This window comes from Canis aureus, chromosome 3 (genome assembly GCF_053574225.1).
Source record: "Canis aureus isolate CA01 chromosome 3, VMU_Caureus_v.1.0, whole genome shotgun sequence".
Classification (NCBI taxonomy): Eukaryota; Metazoa; Chordata; class Mammalia; order Carnivora; family Canidae; genus Canis; species Canis aureus.
This window is the reverse complement of record NC_135613.1, coordinates 61,997,277-62,017,579: the sequence shown is the minus strand read 5'-3', so window position 1 is coordinate 62,017,579 and position 20,303 is coordinate 61,997,277. Positions and strand designations below refer to the sequence as shown.

Genomic DNA, 20,303 nt, shown 5'->3' with positions numbered 1-20,303 from the left:
CACTACAAAACAAAGTTTAAGTATAGAAAAACAAAAAACTGCTTAATGAATAAATAATATTATTACATTAATAGGTGTCCTGATATTAAGCAATGATTATATTCTTGGGATGAAATCTTTGTCATAGAGGATCATTCATTTCTTCTCCATTTGAAATAATATTCCTAATATCTGACTTAGAACTCCCAATTTATATTTATAGATTGAGTTATCATTTATTTTGATTTATTTCTAACTTGGCCATCAGGTATTTTTAATGAACTAAAAGTAGTATTTTTTGTGAACCCTAGAATGTCAAAAATCTTTTATCCCTGAGTTCACTTATAACCTAAAAACATATATAAAGATCAGTGTGAATTTATTCCTTAGTAGTAATTTTTAAAAACTATCAAAATGTTGATTAAAAAAAAAAATTACCAATATATATCTGCATCTGTATGTTCATTATTTTAACATTCAAACTGCAAATGAAGGCCAATTTGTAAAGCACACACAAAAAAGCTTTACTTTGTTTTAATCTTGAGAACAAAAGATTATGTAAAAATATCCCTTTAGAATTGAAAGTTATAAAGAGGGAAGTGAAAATCCTTTGTTTAGTGAAATGATTTGTGTTCTCTCTCCTCCATCCTGTTGTCTTTCTCTCCGTATATACAAACTCACAGATGCATTTAGAAACATAACTGTATAAAATACTCTATGACCTGCGCTTTCCTTTTTTCAAAATAACTGCTGAGGATCATGGTGAGTAACACAAACAGCCAGCCTGTGGAGTAAACCATCTAGGGCTGAGTTGGGGGTGGGGAGTCTCTGAGGTGTCCTCAGGCTGTCCCTTCTGTCCTCTTCACTGAGCACTTTAGATCCTGGAGGTCAGGTCTTGGTTAGAGATTGGCTGTGGGAGCCGCAGCTCTTACTGGCACCAGGAACACAGCCCTCCAGCCACCAAGAAAGAGGAAGAGACAAGACACAGGCCCCTCCCTTTCAGGGAGCCTTCTCTTCCATCATGAGTCACAAAGTAACTCAAGGCAGCCCAGGAGCTGAGAAGTGAAGCCTTTGTTCCATGTGGCCAAATGTCTAGCTAAAAACACTGGTGTTCCTATTAGGAAAGGGAGAAAAAACAGATTCTCAAGTCTCTTCCATGGTCTCTGCAAGAGACGACCTCCACATTTGATGGCTGCCTGGTATTCTGTTTAATGGCTGTATCAGAATGCATTTTACAAAGTTATGAGGTTTCCAAATTTGTTATTACTTACACAGTTTTATAATAAAAATGTCCTCATAGACATATCTTTAAATCTCTCTCTGTTAATATTACTGGAATATACTCTCAAAACTAAAATGACAAGGGCAAAAACATTAAAATTAAAATTTTCTAAGTAGGTAGTACTTGAAAAATTATCCAAAAATTATCCAAAAATTATCCAAATTATCCACTCCCCTTGAACTGAATGTAATATGGCCCATTTTTCTATATCTTCACTAGCATGATGCATCATCTATTCTGTTAATTTATCAGGAAGAGGACCTTTCCTCTTACCTGAATGACATGTTCTTACTTGAGAATTTGCTAACCCCTTTGCCTGAACCAATCACCCCCCTCATCCCTGTAACTACATGACTTGCTGCTACCCTACTTGGAGTATTCTCTGGATTAACACACCTTATGAGCAACCTTACTGCTCTACATGAAGTAGCAGGCCTTCTCCTGCTTCTGATACTCCGTACATCCTTGATTATTTTTCCACAGTACTGATAACTTATGACACACCACACAATTTGTTTACTCTTTATATGTTTATCTCATCCCATGAGAATATAAGCACCACAAGGGCAGTGAATTTGTTCCTTTTCTTATGGGATTCACAGAATTTAGAGCAGTGCCTGGCAGAGAGCAGACACTCAAATTTTGACTAGATGAATGAATCCATCTACAAAATATTATGTTGTGGAGGTACAGAAATAAAATTTATATTTTTGCAAATGCCTTTGCAAAACAAACTATTTTATTGGCAGTAAAAAATTTAGGGCTTTTTTGTGATTTTGTTTTATGTTTCTCTTTTGTTTGTTTTTTAGTTAGGGATTTTTTTTTCCCTCCTATTTTATCAAATCTTCTTATTTCTTTATAGATTCTCCTTTTGGGGGGATCCCTGGGTGGCGCAGTGGTTTAGCGCCTGCCTTTGGCCCAGGGCGCGATCCTGGAGACTCGGGATCGAATCCCACGTCGGGCTCCCGGAGCATGGAGCCTGTTTCTCCCTCTGCCTGTGTCTCTGCCTCTCTCTCTCTCACTCTCCCTCTGTGACTATCATAAATAAATAAAAATACCTTAAAAAAAAAAAGATTCTCCTTTTGGAACATCTATTATTTCTGTGCTAAAATTTTATAATACATTTTTTTCTTCACATAATCTTTTGCATAAACACTGTTCCTATGATTGTTCTCTGCCTGATGTAATACCTGTCAGGCAGGAAACAGTGAACAAGACAGGTATGTTTGCTACATCTACAGAGCTTGCTTAATATCTATATCTAAAACATGCTGCTAATGTCTGAATGCTTGTGTCCCCACAATATTCGTATGTTGAAATCTTAATGAACAGTGAGATGGTATTAGAAGGTCTCTGCAGGGGCGGGGGCACCTGAGTGGCTGAGTGGTTGAGTGTCTTCCTTCAGTTCAGAGCATGATCCTGGGGTCCTGGGATCGAGTTCCACATCGGGCTCCCTGCAGGGAGCCTGCTTCTCCCTCTGCCTATGTCTCTGTCTCTTTCTGTGTGTCTCTCATGAATAAATAAATAAAATCTTAAAAAAAAAAAAAAGGTCTCTGGGGTTTCCTGGAAGTCATGGGATGGGGCCCTCATGATTGGGATTAGTATCTTTTAAAAGAGGCTCCAGAAAGATCTCTGACCCCTCCCCCCATGTGATATTCAAGGAGATGTCTATAAGGGCCTTCACCTGACTGTGCCACCACCTTGATCTCAGAGTTCCGGCCTCCAGAACTGCGAGCAGTACACTTCTCCTGTTTACAAGCCACCCCATCTATAGCATTTTGCAGCCCAGACGGACTCAGACACATGTCATATTTTAGAGTGAACTAAAAATCTTAGTCCAGATCTTTCTAGAACCATTGCGTTGATGGGTGGCACTTCCATGTGCACTCTTGTCCTTGTTGGAAACCTTGCTTTACAAATGAATTTCTTCTTATTTTTCTCCTTTTACATCAAATCTATCACCAACACTGCTAATTCTACTTCCTAATTTCCAAATCAATTCCGTCCTCCCCATACCCACTCTCGCCGTTTCATGTCAAACAGCCTTTACCTTCATCAGAAACAGTGCATAGACTCTTCCCTGGTCAACTGCAACCCACCTGTGTCTGCTTTGGAAACGTGACTGGACTTCCATTAGAGAGACTGCTCAGTAAGGAATGTCAGCCATCAGTTTACTCGTTCCCTGTCCTTCTCAGAACGAATGCAAACCTATTCTCACAATTCACAAACTCTGTTGCGTCCTTAGTTCCTTCAGCTCTTCCTCTTCCATCTGGAAGCCCATCTACACTGAAGGACTTGCCCTGTGCTATGTTTACCTGCATCTCCATGTTCTATGGGCCCTTTTATGTACTCATTTCATGTTCTGGAATGATCACATTCCCCATTTCCAAAACCCTTTCAGCTGTCTAATCCCTGATTATTCCTCATAATAGTAGGGTTAATAATAACCAAAAATTTCAGTAACAATGATAATATGTACAAATGGGAAAAAATTCATCTTGAATGTTTTTATTTGTGCTAGGAACTTGGTAAAACATCCTATAAACATTTCCTCACTGAATTCAGGTCAGATACTGGCTTCTCAAAGAAATTTTCTTTGATAGTTTTCTTCCATATATTCAGAATTCCTCCAACGTTTTTTCATGTGGTTTAAGAGACAGTATTTACCAGACAGGGTCCATGCAAGACAAGAGACATCAATCCGTATAGATAAAGAGAGTAAACTTAATATTGAGATTTTGCAGTCTGGGGTTCAAACACTGACAACAAGAAAAGAGAATACAGAGGAAACGCTAAGCTGTATCTGAAGCCCAAGGAAGCATCTAACAGCCGATTCTAAGGTGGTAGAGTAGTAAAAGAAGGAGCTGAAGTCATCAAAGCCAAAATGTTGCAAAATTGGGATGCGGACCTCTGAGGCAGGGGCTTGGCGGAGGAGCTGTTGGTGTTCTATAGCCTGGACATGGAAGTGCCAGTTCCTCAGGGGGTGGGGCGAGGTAGGCTCTAGGAGTGATGGGATCAGCTGGATCTGAAACTAACCACTGCTTCTGGGGGGAAGGGCCACTGCTGACAGGAATGGAGAAATGAGTAATTTCTCCTCTTGCCCCTAAGTTTTCTTATACCCTTCTTTGCTCCTTAATGGCAGAACATAATGAGAGGTAGGCTGACCATAGTAAAGTGGAGTTTCTAGAATTCCAGTCCCAGTACATAGAGAAGAGAACCATGCCTGGCATTGTCCTCTATAGCTTGTCAAGTTCATTCTGCTCTTTTCTTGATGCTACAGTAGCATTGCGGCCCCACCACCACCACAACAACAAAATAATAAAGAGAAAAGTTGTCCATACCTGTATCACTCAGGATTCAATCAAAAGACAGAAGCATTTGGAAGTTGGTAAAATGGTCTATGTGAGGTTGATCCTTCTTAATTTATGGCTGGAGCCAGAGCTCCACTGAGAAGTAAGAGGTGACTGAAGATGGATTTAAAGTGAAGGGAGCAGGATGAGCTAAAACCTCTAAGGATCAGATAGAAACCAAGGTAACAGTCATCAGCCTCTCATTGTTTCCAAGCCTCCAACTTAGAAATGGATGTGTCTCTTGCAGGAGAGACTCACACTAAACTCATACCTGGAGTTAAATATTCATCTGAACCAAGAGTTGCAAAACCTAAAGAAGAAACTCTGGCTGGACCCAGAGCAGTTAGTGCCTGGCTATTTTTCCAAGCCACACATGTGAGTGGTACTGCACCTGAGCTCTAAGGAGGCTTGTGTCCTTCACTGACATTCTACATTTAAAAAGCACATGGTTGCTGCTTCCAAATCTTCCAGATTTCATGAAAAATCTGGAAAAAAATACATTATGTGCATACATTATGTGCATTAAACTAAACTTTCATTTTCATGAAAGGAAATTTTAAGAAACCCAGTTCTAACTTAGCTATAGTTAGTTTTATATTGCATCAGTATAAAACTAAAAATATGACCTGCATATCGTGCACTACAAATATGTATGCATATATGCTTATAATATCAATTCCTTGAATTTCTCTTCCCTTCTACATTCTTTTCCTAGATGATATCCCATTCAATTTCATGGTATTTAGTATCATCTATATGTAGAAATATTCTCACTGCATATACTCGACAGATTTGTCTTCTGAGTTTCACAGTAATATTTAACTAATTACCAACTCAGCATCTCCCTTGGAGCATAATTCCAAAATTGAATTTGCATATATTACAGACAGACTTAGGAGACATTGTGGGTTCAGTTCCAGACCATTGCAATAAAGCAAGTATCACAATAAAGTGAATCAAATGAATTTTTTGGTCTCCTAATGCAGACAAAAGTTATGTTTAACACTATATTGCAGTCTATCAAGTGTGCAGAAGCATTATGTCTAAAAAATGTGCATACTTCAGTTTAAAAATGCTTTATTGTGACAAAATACCTTCTGAGCCTTCAGTGAGTCATAATCACTGATCACAGATCACAGTAGCAAAAATTATATTGGAAAAGTTTGAAATATTGCAAGAATTACCAAAATGTGACACAGAGACAGAAGTGAGCAAATGCTCTTGTAAAAATGGTGCTGAAATATTTTCTCAATGCAGAATGGCCACAAGCCTCCCTCAATTTACTCCTAGTTTTCATACATGCTTCTAGTAAATGATACATATATAGGTACAGAAAGTGGAGAGTTGACTTTGATATCTTTGTCTCCTTGCAAACTCCACTTAATTCTTGTTACTTAGATCTGTTGACTCCCTCTTAATTTCATCCGTCTCTCAACATCCTGTACTTTCAGCCCAAGCTGAGACACCATCATGTCTCACCTGAACTACCACAGCATCTCTTAATGTTCTTAAAATTAGCAAATTCACTTTTTTTGTTAGAGGAAATAGTGGGGAAAAGAAAGAATAGATTTTGTGATTGTGACACTAATCAAATTAGATGGTTCAGCTAATGGCATTCAGTAATGGGCATTTTCTGTACTGTTGATAATTCAATTCTGCTATAGAAGATAGAAAAACAAATAGGATGGATGGAATTCATAAGAAGTATTAAGCACATATGTAATATGCTAGAAAGTAAACATATGGGTTGTAGGTAAAACTCATAGGAGGGATTTAGTATATATAATGAGTAAGAAGTAACTTGTGAGACATAGAAGTCATCTGATATAGTAATTACAGATATTAAGTTAGTAATATGTGAGACATGCCAAAGGGAGAAAACAATAGAAGATGCATTAGAGCAAACGTAGGCTGCTTCAAGATACAAAGGGATGGAAAGACCCACACCATGATCATGCCACCTTCAGACAAGAACTTTTTCACTCGAAATTGGCCACCGTTTGTTGACACCCATATGCTTCCATTTTGATCCTACATATGTTCTACTCAAGAAACAAAAATAAGATGAGAGGATGTTCAACAAACCAACTGGCAGCTACTCTTGAATCAAGTACACTTCCCCTGCAACTCTCAGGCAGGTAGGTATGTGTCAGTAGATGAAGGCTTTTTCTTCAGTCGCTGTCCCTTGTTCTGACTACAAGTCTGGTCCTCATAGTCAAGCCATCTGTCATGAAGGGTGACACAGCAAGAGGGAAGCAGGATTCATGAATAATGTCAACATGAAGACTCAAGGAGTGCAGCCCTTTTACCCTTCTTGCATTAAGTGTATTAACTTACCTCTTTTCATTCTTGCTTCTTGCTCAGTATTTTAATTAATCTAATAAGCTATGTTATTTGGCCATTTTAATTTGGTCTAAAAGCCTTTTTGTTCTATGACCTCTGGGACAGCTTGGTGGTTAGTGTACTTGACAGCTACCACTGCATTAAGATAACTCCACAAAACTAAGCCTCAGCTAATTCAGTGGCCTTTTGTCTTGGAAGGAGACATGGGAAGGAGGCAAATGCTTTTCTGCACAATAATGACAAGGCTGTTATCTTTAAAGTCAGGTCAAAGTCAAATTAATAAAATACATTTATAATTCATAATGAAAGTAAACTGTGTATTCTTTAGAGAAAATTTAATACATTTGGAACTAGTATATTTGCCCTCATGTAACTGGAAAGGAAACCTATCTTTAACATTTACCATTGGATGGTAGGAGGAAGATTCCCCCACCTTAAGAGAGTGGAGCCCCCAGTTCTTATCGGAGTTAGCAAAGCCCAGACAGAAGAAAGCCTCCACTGGCCTCAGCCCAATGTGTGAGACACCTGACTTTGGAAGATCCAAGGAGGAAAAAGAAGCCTGGAACTCACAGGGGACTTTAAGTTTCTGAAGAAAGGCAAGTGGAAAAAAATACCTATTACAAGTGGGCTTTGGAAAGGAGATATGGATTTTGAAGATAAGAAGAAATCAAAAAAAAAAAAAAAAGAAATCATATCAGTACCCAACACTTAACATAGAGTACAGGTGGGAATTCCTAAGCTAGTGCACCCAAGTGTGCGCACACGCATTTGCACACACACACACACACACACACACACGCCCTGAGGTGAAAGAGCAGGAAGGCAAGCCTCTCTCACTTCCACTCTGACATGCTTACATGGACTGCTGGTTCCACAAATATTTAATGCTTTCCTGGAACTCAGTGTAATTTTGGTCTGATATGACGATTTTCAGGAAAAACACACCCTTGTTTTCTAATAACTTTAGAACTGGAAAAAGAGGGTTTGACTTCTTCCCTATCTGAAGAAAAATATCAAAGAGAAGATATCCCCTGAGCATAAGGAAACTGGAAACTCATTTTTCATAAGGTGACAGGTGATATTCTCATCAGCCACCCAGTGACAGGAAGGAGAGGCTACCCCACTGAACTCCTACTAGATGTTCCTTCTCTTGCTTGCATTTGATCCCTGATCATGCCCCTGCCTCTAATTAGTTCTTCAAACAACAGCTGGAGGGATCTAGGATCAAATACAAAATCTGCAACAGGCCCTCCTGACCTCTTTAACTTCATTTTATACCACTTGTGCTCTCTGAACCACACTCAGCCAAGCAATTTCTCATCTCAGGGCTCCACACACTAACATGTAGTTCCCTCTGCTTAATATTATATTCCTATCACTGTCCATGGGGCAAGGTCATGTGCCCTTCTTCAACCGCCATCTTAATGAGTACTTCTGCACAGAGGCTTCTCTGACCCCTAATATAAACTAGATGCCTTGTTATCGACTTGCATTAAAATTGGTGATTTCTTTCGTCTCCAGTGCACTTATCACAATCTGTAATGACACATTTTCCAATGTTTGGAATAAGCTCCTTTAGAATCAGTACCATGCCTACCTTATTCCCATGGGCACAGCTCCTACATGAGTATGTGAAACAGAGCTGGTGCTCAGAAATATTTACAAGATGAGAAAAATCCTCAACTAATATATATGTTCCCCCAAATTATGTGGATTCACCAATGCCAAATAGACTGGAGATTATTCTAGATGGGAAGGAAATAAAATTATGTGTAGATAAGAATCTGAATATACTTTTTGACTCAAGTTCAAAATGTTTTCTTTACACCAAGATATGAGAAGCCCATCATTAGATACATGTCCTTCATGATTCTTTTAAGAGTGTTAGATACTGATAAGGACTCCCAGAACAATAAAAGAGCTGTGATTTGAAAGATTCATTCCACTTCTATTCAATTCTATTTGAACAAAAGAAAATCTTCTGAACAAAGAGATTTGTCCCTTTCAGAATGGATTTCCAAACATAATGCTTGAAATATTCATTTCCATTCAGATCAACCCTCGTTGGAAGAGGAGATGCTGATAACACAGAGAAACTTTCCCGATGTGTGACTTACACAGTGATAGGTTCCAGGTTATGCTTACCAATGAGGGCATCATCTTGGCCATGGCAGGTATAATGTTACCTCATGAAAAACTCAGAAATATTGTCCAGTTATTATTTCTAAGAGTATAATATAGCTAGTTGTGATGGTCTCAACTTTATTATGTTGCTCTTGGCTTCTGAAATGCAAATCAGCCCATGACCCCAGATCATGATCCATTATGCTCAAGACATAAACACATCTTATGCACAAAGTAGGGATTATGTGTATCCTTTATTAATTTTTCAGTTGTTGTTGCTATTGTTTTTAAATCCAAAACTAATATAAAGTGATATTATGTTATGTGTACTCAAGGTTTTTAGTTGTTGGTCTGCTGTGATCTATGTAAGGGATAAACTTAGGTAAAGCATACTGACTACTGTTGGGATTTGAGAATGATAGCTAATTATATTCTTCTGCCTTCCACTGAATTCTGGACCAACTAAGAAGCACACACTCTATTCAGAGAGATAGAAATAAAAATAGCTGCTTTGTTACTCATAAAACTGGTGTCTTCATTGGATTTTGAACACCTCTACCCTGAAAGCTAAGTAGTGAGTGTCCCATCCCAGCAGCCTCCTTCCTGAGGCTTGCATAGACCCTGCTGTGGTAAACTCACTTCATGTGAGAAAAAAGAATGAGTATTTTCTAAGAATGCACCCCTCAAAAATCGGCAGGGAAGAGATCAGACGGTACATGCCACTTCACCTTCCAATCCCACAGATTAGATAGATCGCTTTGCTTCCCACAGTAAGAGGAGAACAGAAAGAGCAAAGTTCCTTCTCAGTGTTCTTCCTTCCAGGTTTGCAGAACACACCCCTTGTAGGTCAAGAGAGAAATCGAGGAAGAAAGAGACCATGGTTCTAGGTAACAACTTTCCTAGTTCTCTAGCTTAATTTAAACACCTCTTTCTTTCTTTCTTTCTTTCTTTCTTTCTTTCTTTCTTTCTTTCTTTCTTTCTTTCTTTCTTTCTTTCTTTCTTTCTTTCTTTCTTTCTTTCTTTCTTTCTTTCTTTCTTTCTTTCTTTCTAGATTTATTTATTTATTTATGATAGACAGAGAGAGAGAGGCAGAGACACAGGAGGAGGGAGAAGCAGGCTCCATGCCGGGAGCCTGACGTGGGACTCGGTAAAAAGCAATGCAAGCAATGTTTGTTACAAAGAAGAAAGTTAAAAAAAAAAAAAATAGCCCAAGTTTACCTGCCTACAGTGGATACTGAGAAGCAAATTAGTATTCTATTCCTTTTCCAACTATATAGCCCATAGTTAAAATAATTCTTGTTTTCCCAGTTATTAATGGTTTGAAAGTAGCTATCTGTGGGTCTGAACCAGTGCCAAATTCCTTCTTTGGATTTGTATCTGCATTTGCGTCTTAGGCAGGCAGGTGTCCAGTCAAAGGATTAAGCTGTGATAGAAAACAGATAAGAGCAATGACTGATTCACAAATTCACATGAAGACTGATAGATGTAAGTATGGTTATGGTAAAACCTGAAATAGCCACATCTTGACTGAGAAAGAAGTGAGGGAGGAGTCAGGGCCTGGCGGCCATAGGACCCTACACTTCTTGACTTCTGCAGGTGCTAATTTCCTCCCCAGGTACATGGCCCCCGCAAGACTCAAGTGATTGTCTTTTATTAGTCAAATTCTGTTATAAAACAACCAAAGAAGACTCATTCTCACTGATGAAGATATAATGCAGAAATTAAATTCAAAATTTTCTGTTCTATTTTCTCTCCCACTTTAGTCACATTTAATGGACATTTGCTAGCAGAAACTAGATGTGTGGTACTGTGCCAGGTGCTGGAGCTACAAAGAAGGGTAAAATGTGGTCCCTGACCTCAAGCACAGACTGTCTAGTGGGGAGGCATCTCGTGGACAGGCATTTAACCTTCAAGGTGTGCCCCTGGAACCAATGGGTACACAGAGCATACACAGGCAGAACAGCTAACCAGGATGTGGGCTAGCAAGAATGGCTCTGGAAGAGGAGTATTGCATAATGTATAAGTGCTGGACCAGAAAGGATGGAGAGGATAATTTCAGGTTAAAAAAAAAAGTCTCAACATAAGTATAAACACAGACAAAAGGTGACAAGTGGTGTTAATGGGGGATCATATTTCTTTTGAGTTGTTGGTTCCTAAAATGTATGCTCTAATCATTTCTGTTTGCCTGGGACTCAGTCAGTATCTTTGGTGAAAAGGAAGGATAGTTTTCATAGCTGGGATCTTAGGTACTGTACACAGATTATTGCCTAGGTTTGTTCCTTCATTTTATTTTTTTAAAGATTTGTTTACTTATTGACAGAGCGAGCACAAGTGGGGAAAAGCACAGAGGGAAAGACTCTCCAGCTGACTCCTCCTAAGCATGTGGCCCCATGCAGGGGTCTATCTCACAAGCCATGAGATCAGGACCTGAGCCGAAACCAAGAATCAGAGGCTTAATGGACCGAGCTACCCAGGCACCCTGCTCCTTTATTTTTTTTTCAATATACAATATGCTTGAATCTCTCACCCTCTGCATTCCCCTCCTCCAGCCCCCAACTCTACCTGTTGACTGGTGGTTGTGCCCATGAACTTCTCCATCCTGTCCCTTTCTTTACCACAGTGAAGTTCCCACTCTCCTGCTACCTTTATTTACCTAGTCTCATGGGTACATGAATCCCTTCCTGGGCTGTCACATTGCTCCTCTATGACAATTCTGCCTTTATGAATCTCTACGGAGTTGAACTCCTGGTCCAAACTCTTCCTTTGGGCTCCACTTTTGACTGCCAAGGATGCAAGTGATCTGTAACTGCAGAAAAAAAACATCAGATTGTAACTAAAGTGTATAACCTCAGGTCAGAAATGGTTTGAAAAAATGTAGAAGAAAAAGCACCGGACCAAATAGGCAAAATGGAATTTACTCCAGACTCTTACAGTAGGGGACAGAGACTCATCTCTTCACTGGGGCACTGGGAGGAAGCACTTTTAGGCACTGAGGGAAGCTAGATCCTGGAAGATATCGGTGGAGAGGCTGCACAGTGCTTGAGGCCCTCTGTGTTTGCTGATTGGAGCCTATAGAAGTCAGATTCCTGCCTCCTCACAGAGACCAGAGAACAGGGGCTCTATCTTTCTTGATCACTTTATTTTAAAGATACAGCTTTTAGGATCCCTGGGTGGCGCAGGGGTTTGGTGCCTGCCTTTGGCCCAGGGCACGATCCTGAAGACCCAGGATCGAATCCCACGTCGGGCTCCTGGTGCATGGAGCCTGCTTTTCCCTCTGCCTGTGTTTCTGCCTCTCTCTTTCTCTCTCTGTGACTATCATAAATAAATAAACATTTTAAAAAAATTTTTAAATAAAAAAAAAAAGATACAGCTCTTTTTGAACAAAGACACCTCCCCTCCATGGTAAAACTGACAAAAGATTAGAAAATTTACATCTCAAGGATCAGGGAGGGAATTTACAATTTCAAGTCTTCTAAATTAAATGCTCAAAGGAAAGAGAGACTGGGGCCTGGAGTCAGAAAGAAGTCTGCTTAAAATTCAGTCAAGCCATGGGGAATGTCAAGTCTGTCTTGGTCAGATACCAAGTTCATTACGTGCAGTCCCAAGTCCTAAATTCTAAGCACTGAACTGATTTCTTTAAAGGCCATGTTTGCTCAAAATATTCATGGTAGGCTCAAGATCATATTGGCTATTGCCTCTATATTTTAGAAAATAAGAGAAGCCTCTAACAGAGCTTCCCAACAAACTGATTAATTACCATTGAATCTTAAAGTCTTACCATGCATCTATCTTCAAACAGATTTATACCAATGCAATTTCAAATCCTTACATCATGATTACTCTTGGCAGGGGGCAACTGGGTGAAAGGCACGTAGGATCTCTGTACATTTTCCCCCTCCTGTTTTATATCCCTTTATTCGGTGAGCCCTTGTTTAGAATCTGATGTGGGAACCTAGTGTCCAATAGCTTGGATGAGACTTCCGTGTGGTAGGTAAGGACAGAAATGAAATAACCACATTCATCAATGCCAAACAAGCAAAGGTCGGGTGAAGGGGCTTTGTCTGCTGCTACAGACTCAGGGAAAGATCTTGGGGACCTCAGTGCTCCTATCACCCCAGAATACAGTTGAAGAGTCATGGTCTGAACAGCTTGCACTTCTACCCATGGCCCAGAGCCATTTTGGTGTGTATGTGTGCAAGCATGCATAAGTCATAAAATTCACATAAAATGAAATTCATTCTTTTAACCATTTTTAAGTGTACAACTTGAAAGATTTCAGTATATCCATAGTGTTTGGCACCTTTCATCCGTACCTAATATCAGAATATTTTCCTCACCCTAAAAGGAAACTCTATGTCCATGAAAGAGTCACCCCCCCCAGCCATATAATTTCTCCATTTCTATGGAGTTCTTTATTCTACACATCTTCAAGGTTTATCCATGTTATAGTATGTATCAGTCCTTCTTTTTTTTTTTTTAATTTATTGAGCAAGAGACAGAGCACAAGCAGGGGGAGCTGCAGAGGCAGAGAGAGAAGCCAACTCCCCACTGAGCAGGGAGCCCCACATGGGGCTCAATTCCAGGACACCAAGATCACAACCTGAGACAAAAGCGTATGCTCAACCGACTGAGCCAACCAGACCCCTTCTTCTTCTTTCTTTTTTTTTAAATGACAAAATAATATTTCATTGTGTGGATATACCACTTTTGTCTGTCCATCAGTCAGATCATGGGCATCTGGGTTGCTTCCACTGTTTGCATATTATTAATAATGCTGTTATAAATATTCATGAACAGGTGTTTTGTTTAACATATGTTTTCAGATCTTTTCAGAATACTCAGGAGTGGAAAAGCTGGGTAATTCTACGTTCAACTTTTTGATTAGACTATTGCTTACTCCAACTATTATCCACTGCTCCAAGCAGTAGCAAGGAATACATATTCCTTTAAATGATTTCAACAAATATTACTGGGTCAGATAGGCTCCTTAGCCCTAGGAGGGTTCTGAGTTAGGCAAAATAGAGACAAGCCCTGTGGGCCAAGCCTTGGGGAGCCACCACAAGGGGCAGAGTAAGCAACCATAATTCTTTGAAGGTAAGGTCCATTCTACTCCCTCTGATATCACACACTTGTAATCAGAATGCAGACTAGTGTTTTCAAGACCACTAACAAATCAAGGATCAGAGGACTAAGTGAAAATGCTATGAAGTTCTCTTATTGATATTCAGCTGCTTTGTTCTTTTTTAATTAAGCATTCCTCTTGTTGCTGTAAGCTTTTGAGCAATATCCAGAATTTCAAGAAATTTAATTCTGATACTTTTTGCCAGTTGATTCACTGCTACTGTTAGTGAGACAGACTTTTGGAGTTTCCTACTATGCCATTTTCATTAATGTCTACTCTGTGTACACATTTTTGCAACTCCCTATGAATCGATAAGTATTTCAAAATAAAAGTAAAAATAAAACCCTATATTTTCCACATATATTTGATGAATTAAAAAATGAACAAAGGGTAATAAGAAATAAAATACTAATAGCTGAGAAATCAAGTCTTATTTGAAGTGTATTTATTTAACACATTCAAAATGGATTAAAAACCTAAATGTGAGACCTGCAAGCATAAAATCCTAGAAAACACAGGAAGTAACCTCTTTGACATTAGCTATAGAACCTTTTTTTCTAGATATGTCTTCTGAGGCAAAGGAAACAAAAGCAAAAATAAACTACTGGAACTACATCAAAATAAAAGGCTTCTGCACAGTAAAAGAAACAATCAACAAAACTAAAAGGCAGCCTACTGCATGGGAGAAGATATTTGTAAAGAAGTGTCTGATAAAGGGTTAATATCCAAAATATAAAAATAATTTATAAAACACAACACCCAAAAAATAAATAATCCAATTATAAATGGGCAGGAAACAAGAATAGACATTTCTCCAAAGAAAATGACTAACACAGTTGAAAAGATGCTCAACATCAATCATTATCAGGGATATATATATATATATATATATATATATACAGGATATCATATATATCAAGGATATATATATACATATATATATATATATATGTATATATATATATATATATATATATAAAATATATATATATATATATAAATAAAATATATATTTTATATATATATATATATATATATATAAAATATATATATATATATATATATATAAAATATATATATATATATATTTATATATATATATATATATATAAATAAAATATATATTTTATATATATATATATATAAAAAATAAATAATCCAATTATAAATGGGCAGGAAACAAGAATAGACATTTCTCCAAAGAAAATGACTAACACAGTTGAAAAGATGCTCAACATCAATCATTATCAGGGATATATATATATATATATATATATATATACAGGATATCATATATATCAAGGATATATATATACACACAAGGATATCATATATATCAAAGATATATATATATATATACACAATATATCAGGGATATATATATACACACACACACACACACATATATATATATACACACATATATTACCTCACAGCTGTGAGAATGGCTAAAATCAACAACAAAAGAAACAACAGGTGTTGGTGAGACCAGAGAGAAAGGGGAACCCTTGTGCACTGTTGGTGGGAATGGAAACTGCCACTCTACAAAACAGTATGGAATTTTCTCAAAAACTTAAAAAAAAAACTATCCAATATAGAGGTTTCTCAAAAAGTTAAAAATAGAACTATCCAACAATCTAGCAATCACACTACTGTGTATTTATCTAAAGAATACAAAAATATTAATTCAAAAAGGTACATGCTTCTCCAAGTTTATAGCACATTATCTACATTAGCCAAATTATGGAAAGAGCCTAGATGTCCATCAACCAATAAAAGGATAAAGAAGATGTGGTATTTATAGACAATGGAATATTATTCAGCCCTCAAAGGAATGAAATCTTGCCATTTGCAAAGACATGGAAGGAGCTAGAGAGTATGATGCTAAGGGAAATGTCAGTCATAGAAAGATAATTATCACATGATTTCACTCATATGTGAAATTTAAAAAACAACAAATGAGTAAAGGGGTGAAAAAAAAGAAACAAAGAGACAAACCAAGAAAACAGACTCTGAACTACAGAGAAGATACTGATGGTCACCAGAGGGGAGGTCATGAGGGGATAGGGGAAATACATGATGAGAATGAAGGAGAGCACCTATTGTGGTTAGCAACAGGATGTATGGAAGTGTTGATTCACTGTAGTGTACACCTGAAACAATATTACACTGTATGTTAACTAACTGGAATTTAAATAAAAACTTTAGGGATGCCTGGGTGGCTCAGCAGTTGAGCCTTTGGCTCGTGGGCATGGTCCCAGAGTCCTGGGATCGAGTCCCATATCAGGCTCCCTACATGGAGCCTACTTCTCCCTCTGCCTATGTCTCTGCTTCTCTCCCTGTGTCTCTCATGAATGAATAAATAAAATATTAAAAATAAATAAATAAAAACTTTAAAAATATAAAAAACAGTCAAAATGTTAAAATATATATATATAGTCCAATTTGTTAAAAAAATTGGTAGAGAATTTATGAGAACAAATACATTAATTATGTTAAATTATTGCTAATTTAATGTGGATTTCTACTCTTTCCCCAATATTATGAGACATTAAGTATCTGTTACTATCTTCGATGAAGCATTGCTATTGAACCATGGCCTCAATCCAGAAAGCAAAATATACATATTTTTCCATCTCTGGAGATAAGAATAGAAAAGTAGGGCATATGCTTTTTAATGTGAAAACAGACAAGATAACTTGAATGCAGCAATTACCTCAGCTGCCAATCAGCATGTTTTTATTTTATTTCCTTTTGAAGCAGTGTTGTTTTCTATATTTGTATAAGAAATATTTAAATTGTAGTTTCTCTAAAGAGGCATTTATTTCAAGTGTATGGTAAGTGCTGATTCTGCAATTATTGCTAATTGGAGAATTTCCAACTCGCTTGCTGTGTTGAGAGCCTCATGATTTTGCCATATCCCTTTCTCCTTTATACTTCAAATTTGTGGAATGAAAAATATACCAAACTAAAATTACACTTTCAAATACATCATACTATAACTAAACTACTTTCTATGCCTTACAGATGGCACAAGCTCGAAAGTGACAAGTCCTGCATACCAATGACTCCTCTGTGCCAGTGAGTCAGAATCATGTAAAGGTAATTTGTGATACAAAATTTTACTCTATTCAAATAATAAAAAAATATTGTTTAATTTTCAGTATGAATCTACAACATATGTTTGAAAATGAAACCACAATACAATTTTTATTTATTTTTACTTTTAATAAATATGTATATATTTAAGGTGTACAACATGTTCTGTTATACATATAGTGAAATGATTACTACATTCAAGCAAATTAACATATTTATCTCATCACATAACTATCAGTTTTTGAATGTGTGGGGAGAGCACCTGAAATCTACTTTCTTAGCAAATTTTTGGTATAAATATAGTATATTTAACTATAGTCATCATAATCTACATTAGATCTCTAGAGTTATCCATCCTACATAGTTGCAACTTTTTACCTGTTAACCAACATCTCCCTACCCTTGCAACTACCATTCTTTTTTTTTAAGATTTTTATTTAAAAAAAAGATTTTATTTATTTATTCATGAGAGACAGACAGAGAGGCAGAGACATAGGCAGAGGAGAAGCAGACTCCCTGTGGGGAGCCCGATGTGGGACTCAATCCCAGGACTCCGGGATCACAACCTGAGCCGAAGGCAGATGCTCAACCACTGAGCCACCCAGGTACCCCTTGAATTACCATTCTAATCTACACTTCCACATATACAACTTTCTCAGATTTCACATATAACTGAGACCATTCAATATTTTCTTTCTGTGTCTGGCTTATTTCACTTAGCATAATGTCTTCCAGTTTCATCCATGTTGTCATTAATGCAGAATCATTTTATTTTATTTTATTTTATTTTATTTTATTTTATTTTATTTATTTTATTTATTCATCTGAGAATGAGAGAGAGAGAGAGCAGAGAGAGAGCATGCACACAAGTGGGGAGGGGCACAGGAAGAGGAGAAAAGAATCCGGAGCAGACTCCAAACTGAGGACAGAGCCCCACTCTGGGCTCAATCCCACAATGGGAAGATCATGACCCAAGCCAAAGCCAAGAGTTGGACACTTAATCAGCTGAGCCACCCATGTACCCTATAAGGATGATCTTCCTTTTTAAGGCTGAAATATATATATATATATATATATATATATATATATATATATACACACGCACACTTAAAGTTTCTATATCAATTCATTCATTGACAGAAATTAGGTTATTTTCATATCTTGGCTCTTGTGAACACAGTTCCCAATGAACATGGGAATGCATATATCTCTTACAGATATTGACTTCATTTCCTTTGGGTATATACCAAGAAGACCAATTACTAAATCATGTGGTAGTTTTATTTTTAAAATTTTCGAGAAGTTCTATACTGTTTTCAATTATGGCTGTACCAGTTTGCATTCCCACCAACAGTGTACAAGCCTTGCATTCCACAGGCTCACCAGTCCTTACTATCTCTTGTCATTTTGATACTAGCCATTCTAACAAATGTGAGGTGATATGTCATTGTGATTGTGATTTGAATTTCCCTGATGATTAGTATTATTAAGTACCTTTTCATATAGCTGTCTTTCATGTGGATATCTTTGGGAAACTGTTGATTCAGTTCCTCTGCCCATTTTTAATTGACTTCTTTTTTTTTCTCTCTCTTTTTTGTTTTTTGTTTTTGTTTTTGTTTTTTCTTTGGCTATTGAGTTGAATGAGCTCTTTATATATTTTGGATACTAACCCCTTTAATTCATATGGAACCACAAAAGACTCTGAATAGAGTCTCAAGAAATCTTGAGAAAGAAGAACAATGCTGGAGGCTTCACATTTTCTGAGAAGAATATGTATTCTGTTGTTTGTTTGATGGCATATGTTATAAATGTCTATGAAATCCACTCTGTATAATGTGTAGTTTAAGTCCAATGTCCCCTTATTTATCTTTTGTATGGATGATCTAGTCATTGCTGAAAATGGTTTAGTGAAGTCTCTACTGTTATTATATTGCTATGTATTCCTCTCTTCAAGTCTGTTTGTATGTTTGCATGCTTCTATGGTGGGTGCATGCATGTTTACAAATGTTACATCTTCTTGCTAAATTGACACCTTTATCATTGTATACTGATCTCCTTTGTCTCTTATTACAGTCTTTACTTAAAGTCTCATATGTATACATATACATACAAATATCTTCCTTGTTTTCTTTTGGTTTCCATTTGCATGGAATATTTTTTTTTATACATCCTGTCACTTCTAGTCTTAAGGCTAACTTAAGTATGAGTCCTTAAGGTGAAGTGAACCTTTTGTAGTCAATATATAGTTTACTCTTTTATAAAAATATTTATTTATTTATTTATTTATTTATTTATTTATTTATTTATGAGAGAGGCGGGGGAGAGAGAGTGAGCGATTGAGGGGACAGATGGGGAGAGAGAAGAGAAGGAGAAGAATCCCAAGCATACTCCCCACTGAGTGTGGAGCTTGACTTGGAGCTCCAAATCATGAGCCTGAGATCATGATCAAGAGTTGGATGTTTAACCAACTGATCCACCCAGGTGTCTACTCATAACTCTTGTTTTTTAATCCATTCGACTACTACTCTACGGCTTCTGACTGGAGAATTTATTTCATTTACATTTAAAGTAATTATCAATAAATATGGCCTTACTATTGCTATTTTATTGTTTACTGGCTGTTTTGTCATTCCTTTGTTCCTTTCTTCTCTTACTATCTTCCTTTATGATTTGATGATTTTCTGTAGTGGTGTACTTAGATTTCTTTCCTCTTACCTTTTGTGTATCTACTCTAACTTTTCACTTGGTCATTACGATGAGACCTACACAAAACACCTTATTTTTATAGCAGTCTGTTCTGAACCAGTAACAATGTAAGTTCAAATGAATATTAAAGCTCTACATTTTTACTCTCCCCTTCAATGTTTTAGGTTTTTTTTTTCTTTTTTTTTTAATTTTTTATTTATTTATGATAGTCACACACAGAGAGAGAGAGAGGCAGAGACACAGGCAGAGGGAGAAGCAGGCTCCATGCACCCGGAGCCCGAGGTGGGATTCGATCCCG

At 37.2% G+C, this 20,303-nt stretch overlaps 1 long non-coding RNA gene across 3 annotated transcripts in view; it reads right to left on the bottom strand.

Moving 5' to 3' along the window:
* Window positions 1-20,303, bottom strand: part of LOC144311169 (uncharacterized) — a 56,471-nt gene that overhangs the window by 17,409 nt on the left and 18,759 nt on the right. The window contains exon 4 of one of the 3 annotated variants that reach the window (XR_013376752.1): window positions 11,536-11,884. The exons of the other annotated variants lie outside the window; for them this stretch is intronic. This is a non-coding gene — a long non-coding RNA (uncharacterized LOC144311169). Of the gene's footprint in view, window positions 1-11,535; window positions 11,885-20,303 lie in introns of those variants that run through there. 3 annotated transcript variants of the gene reach the window in all.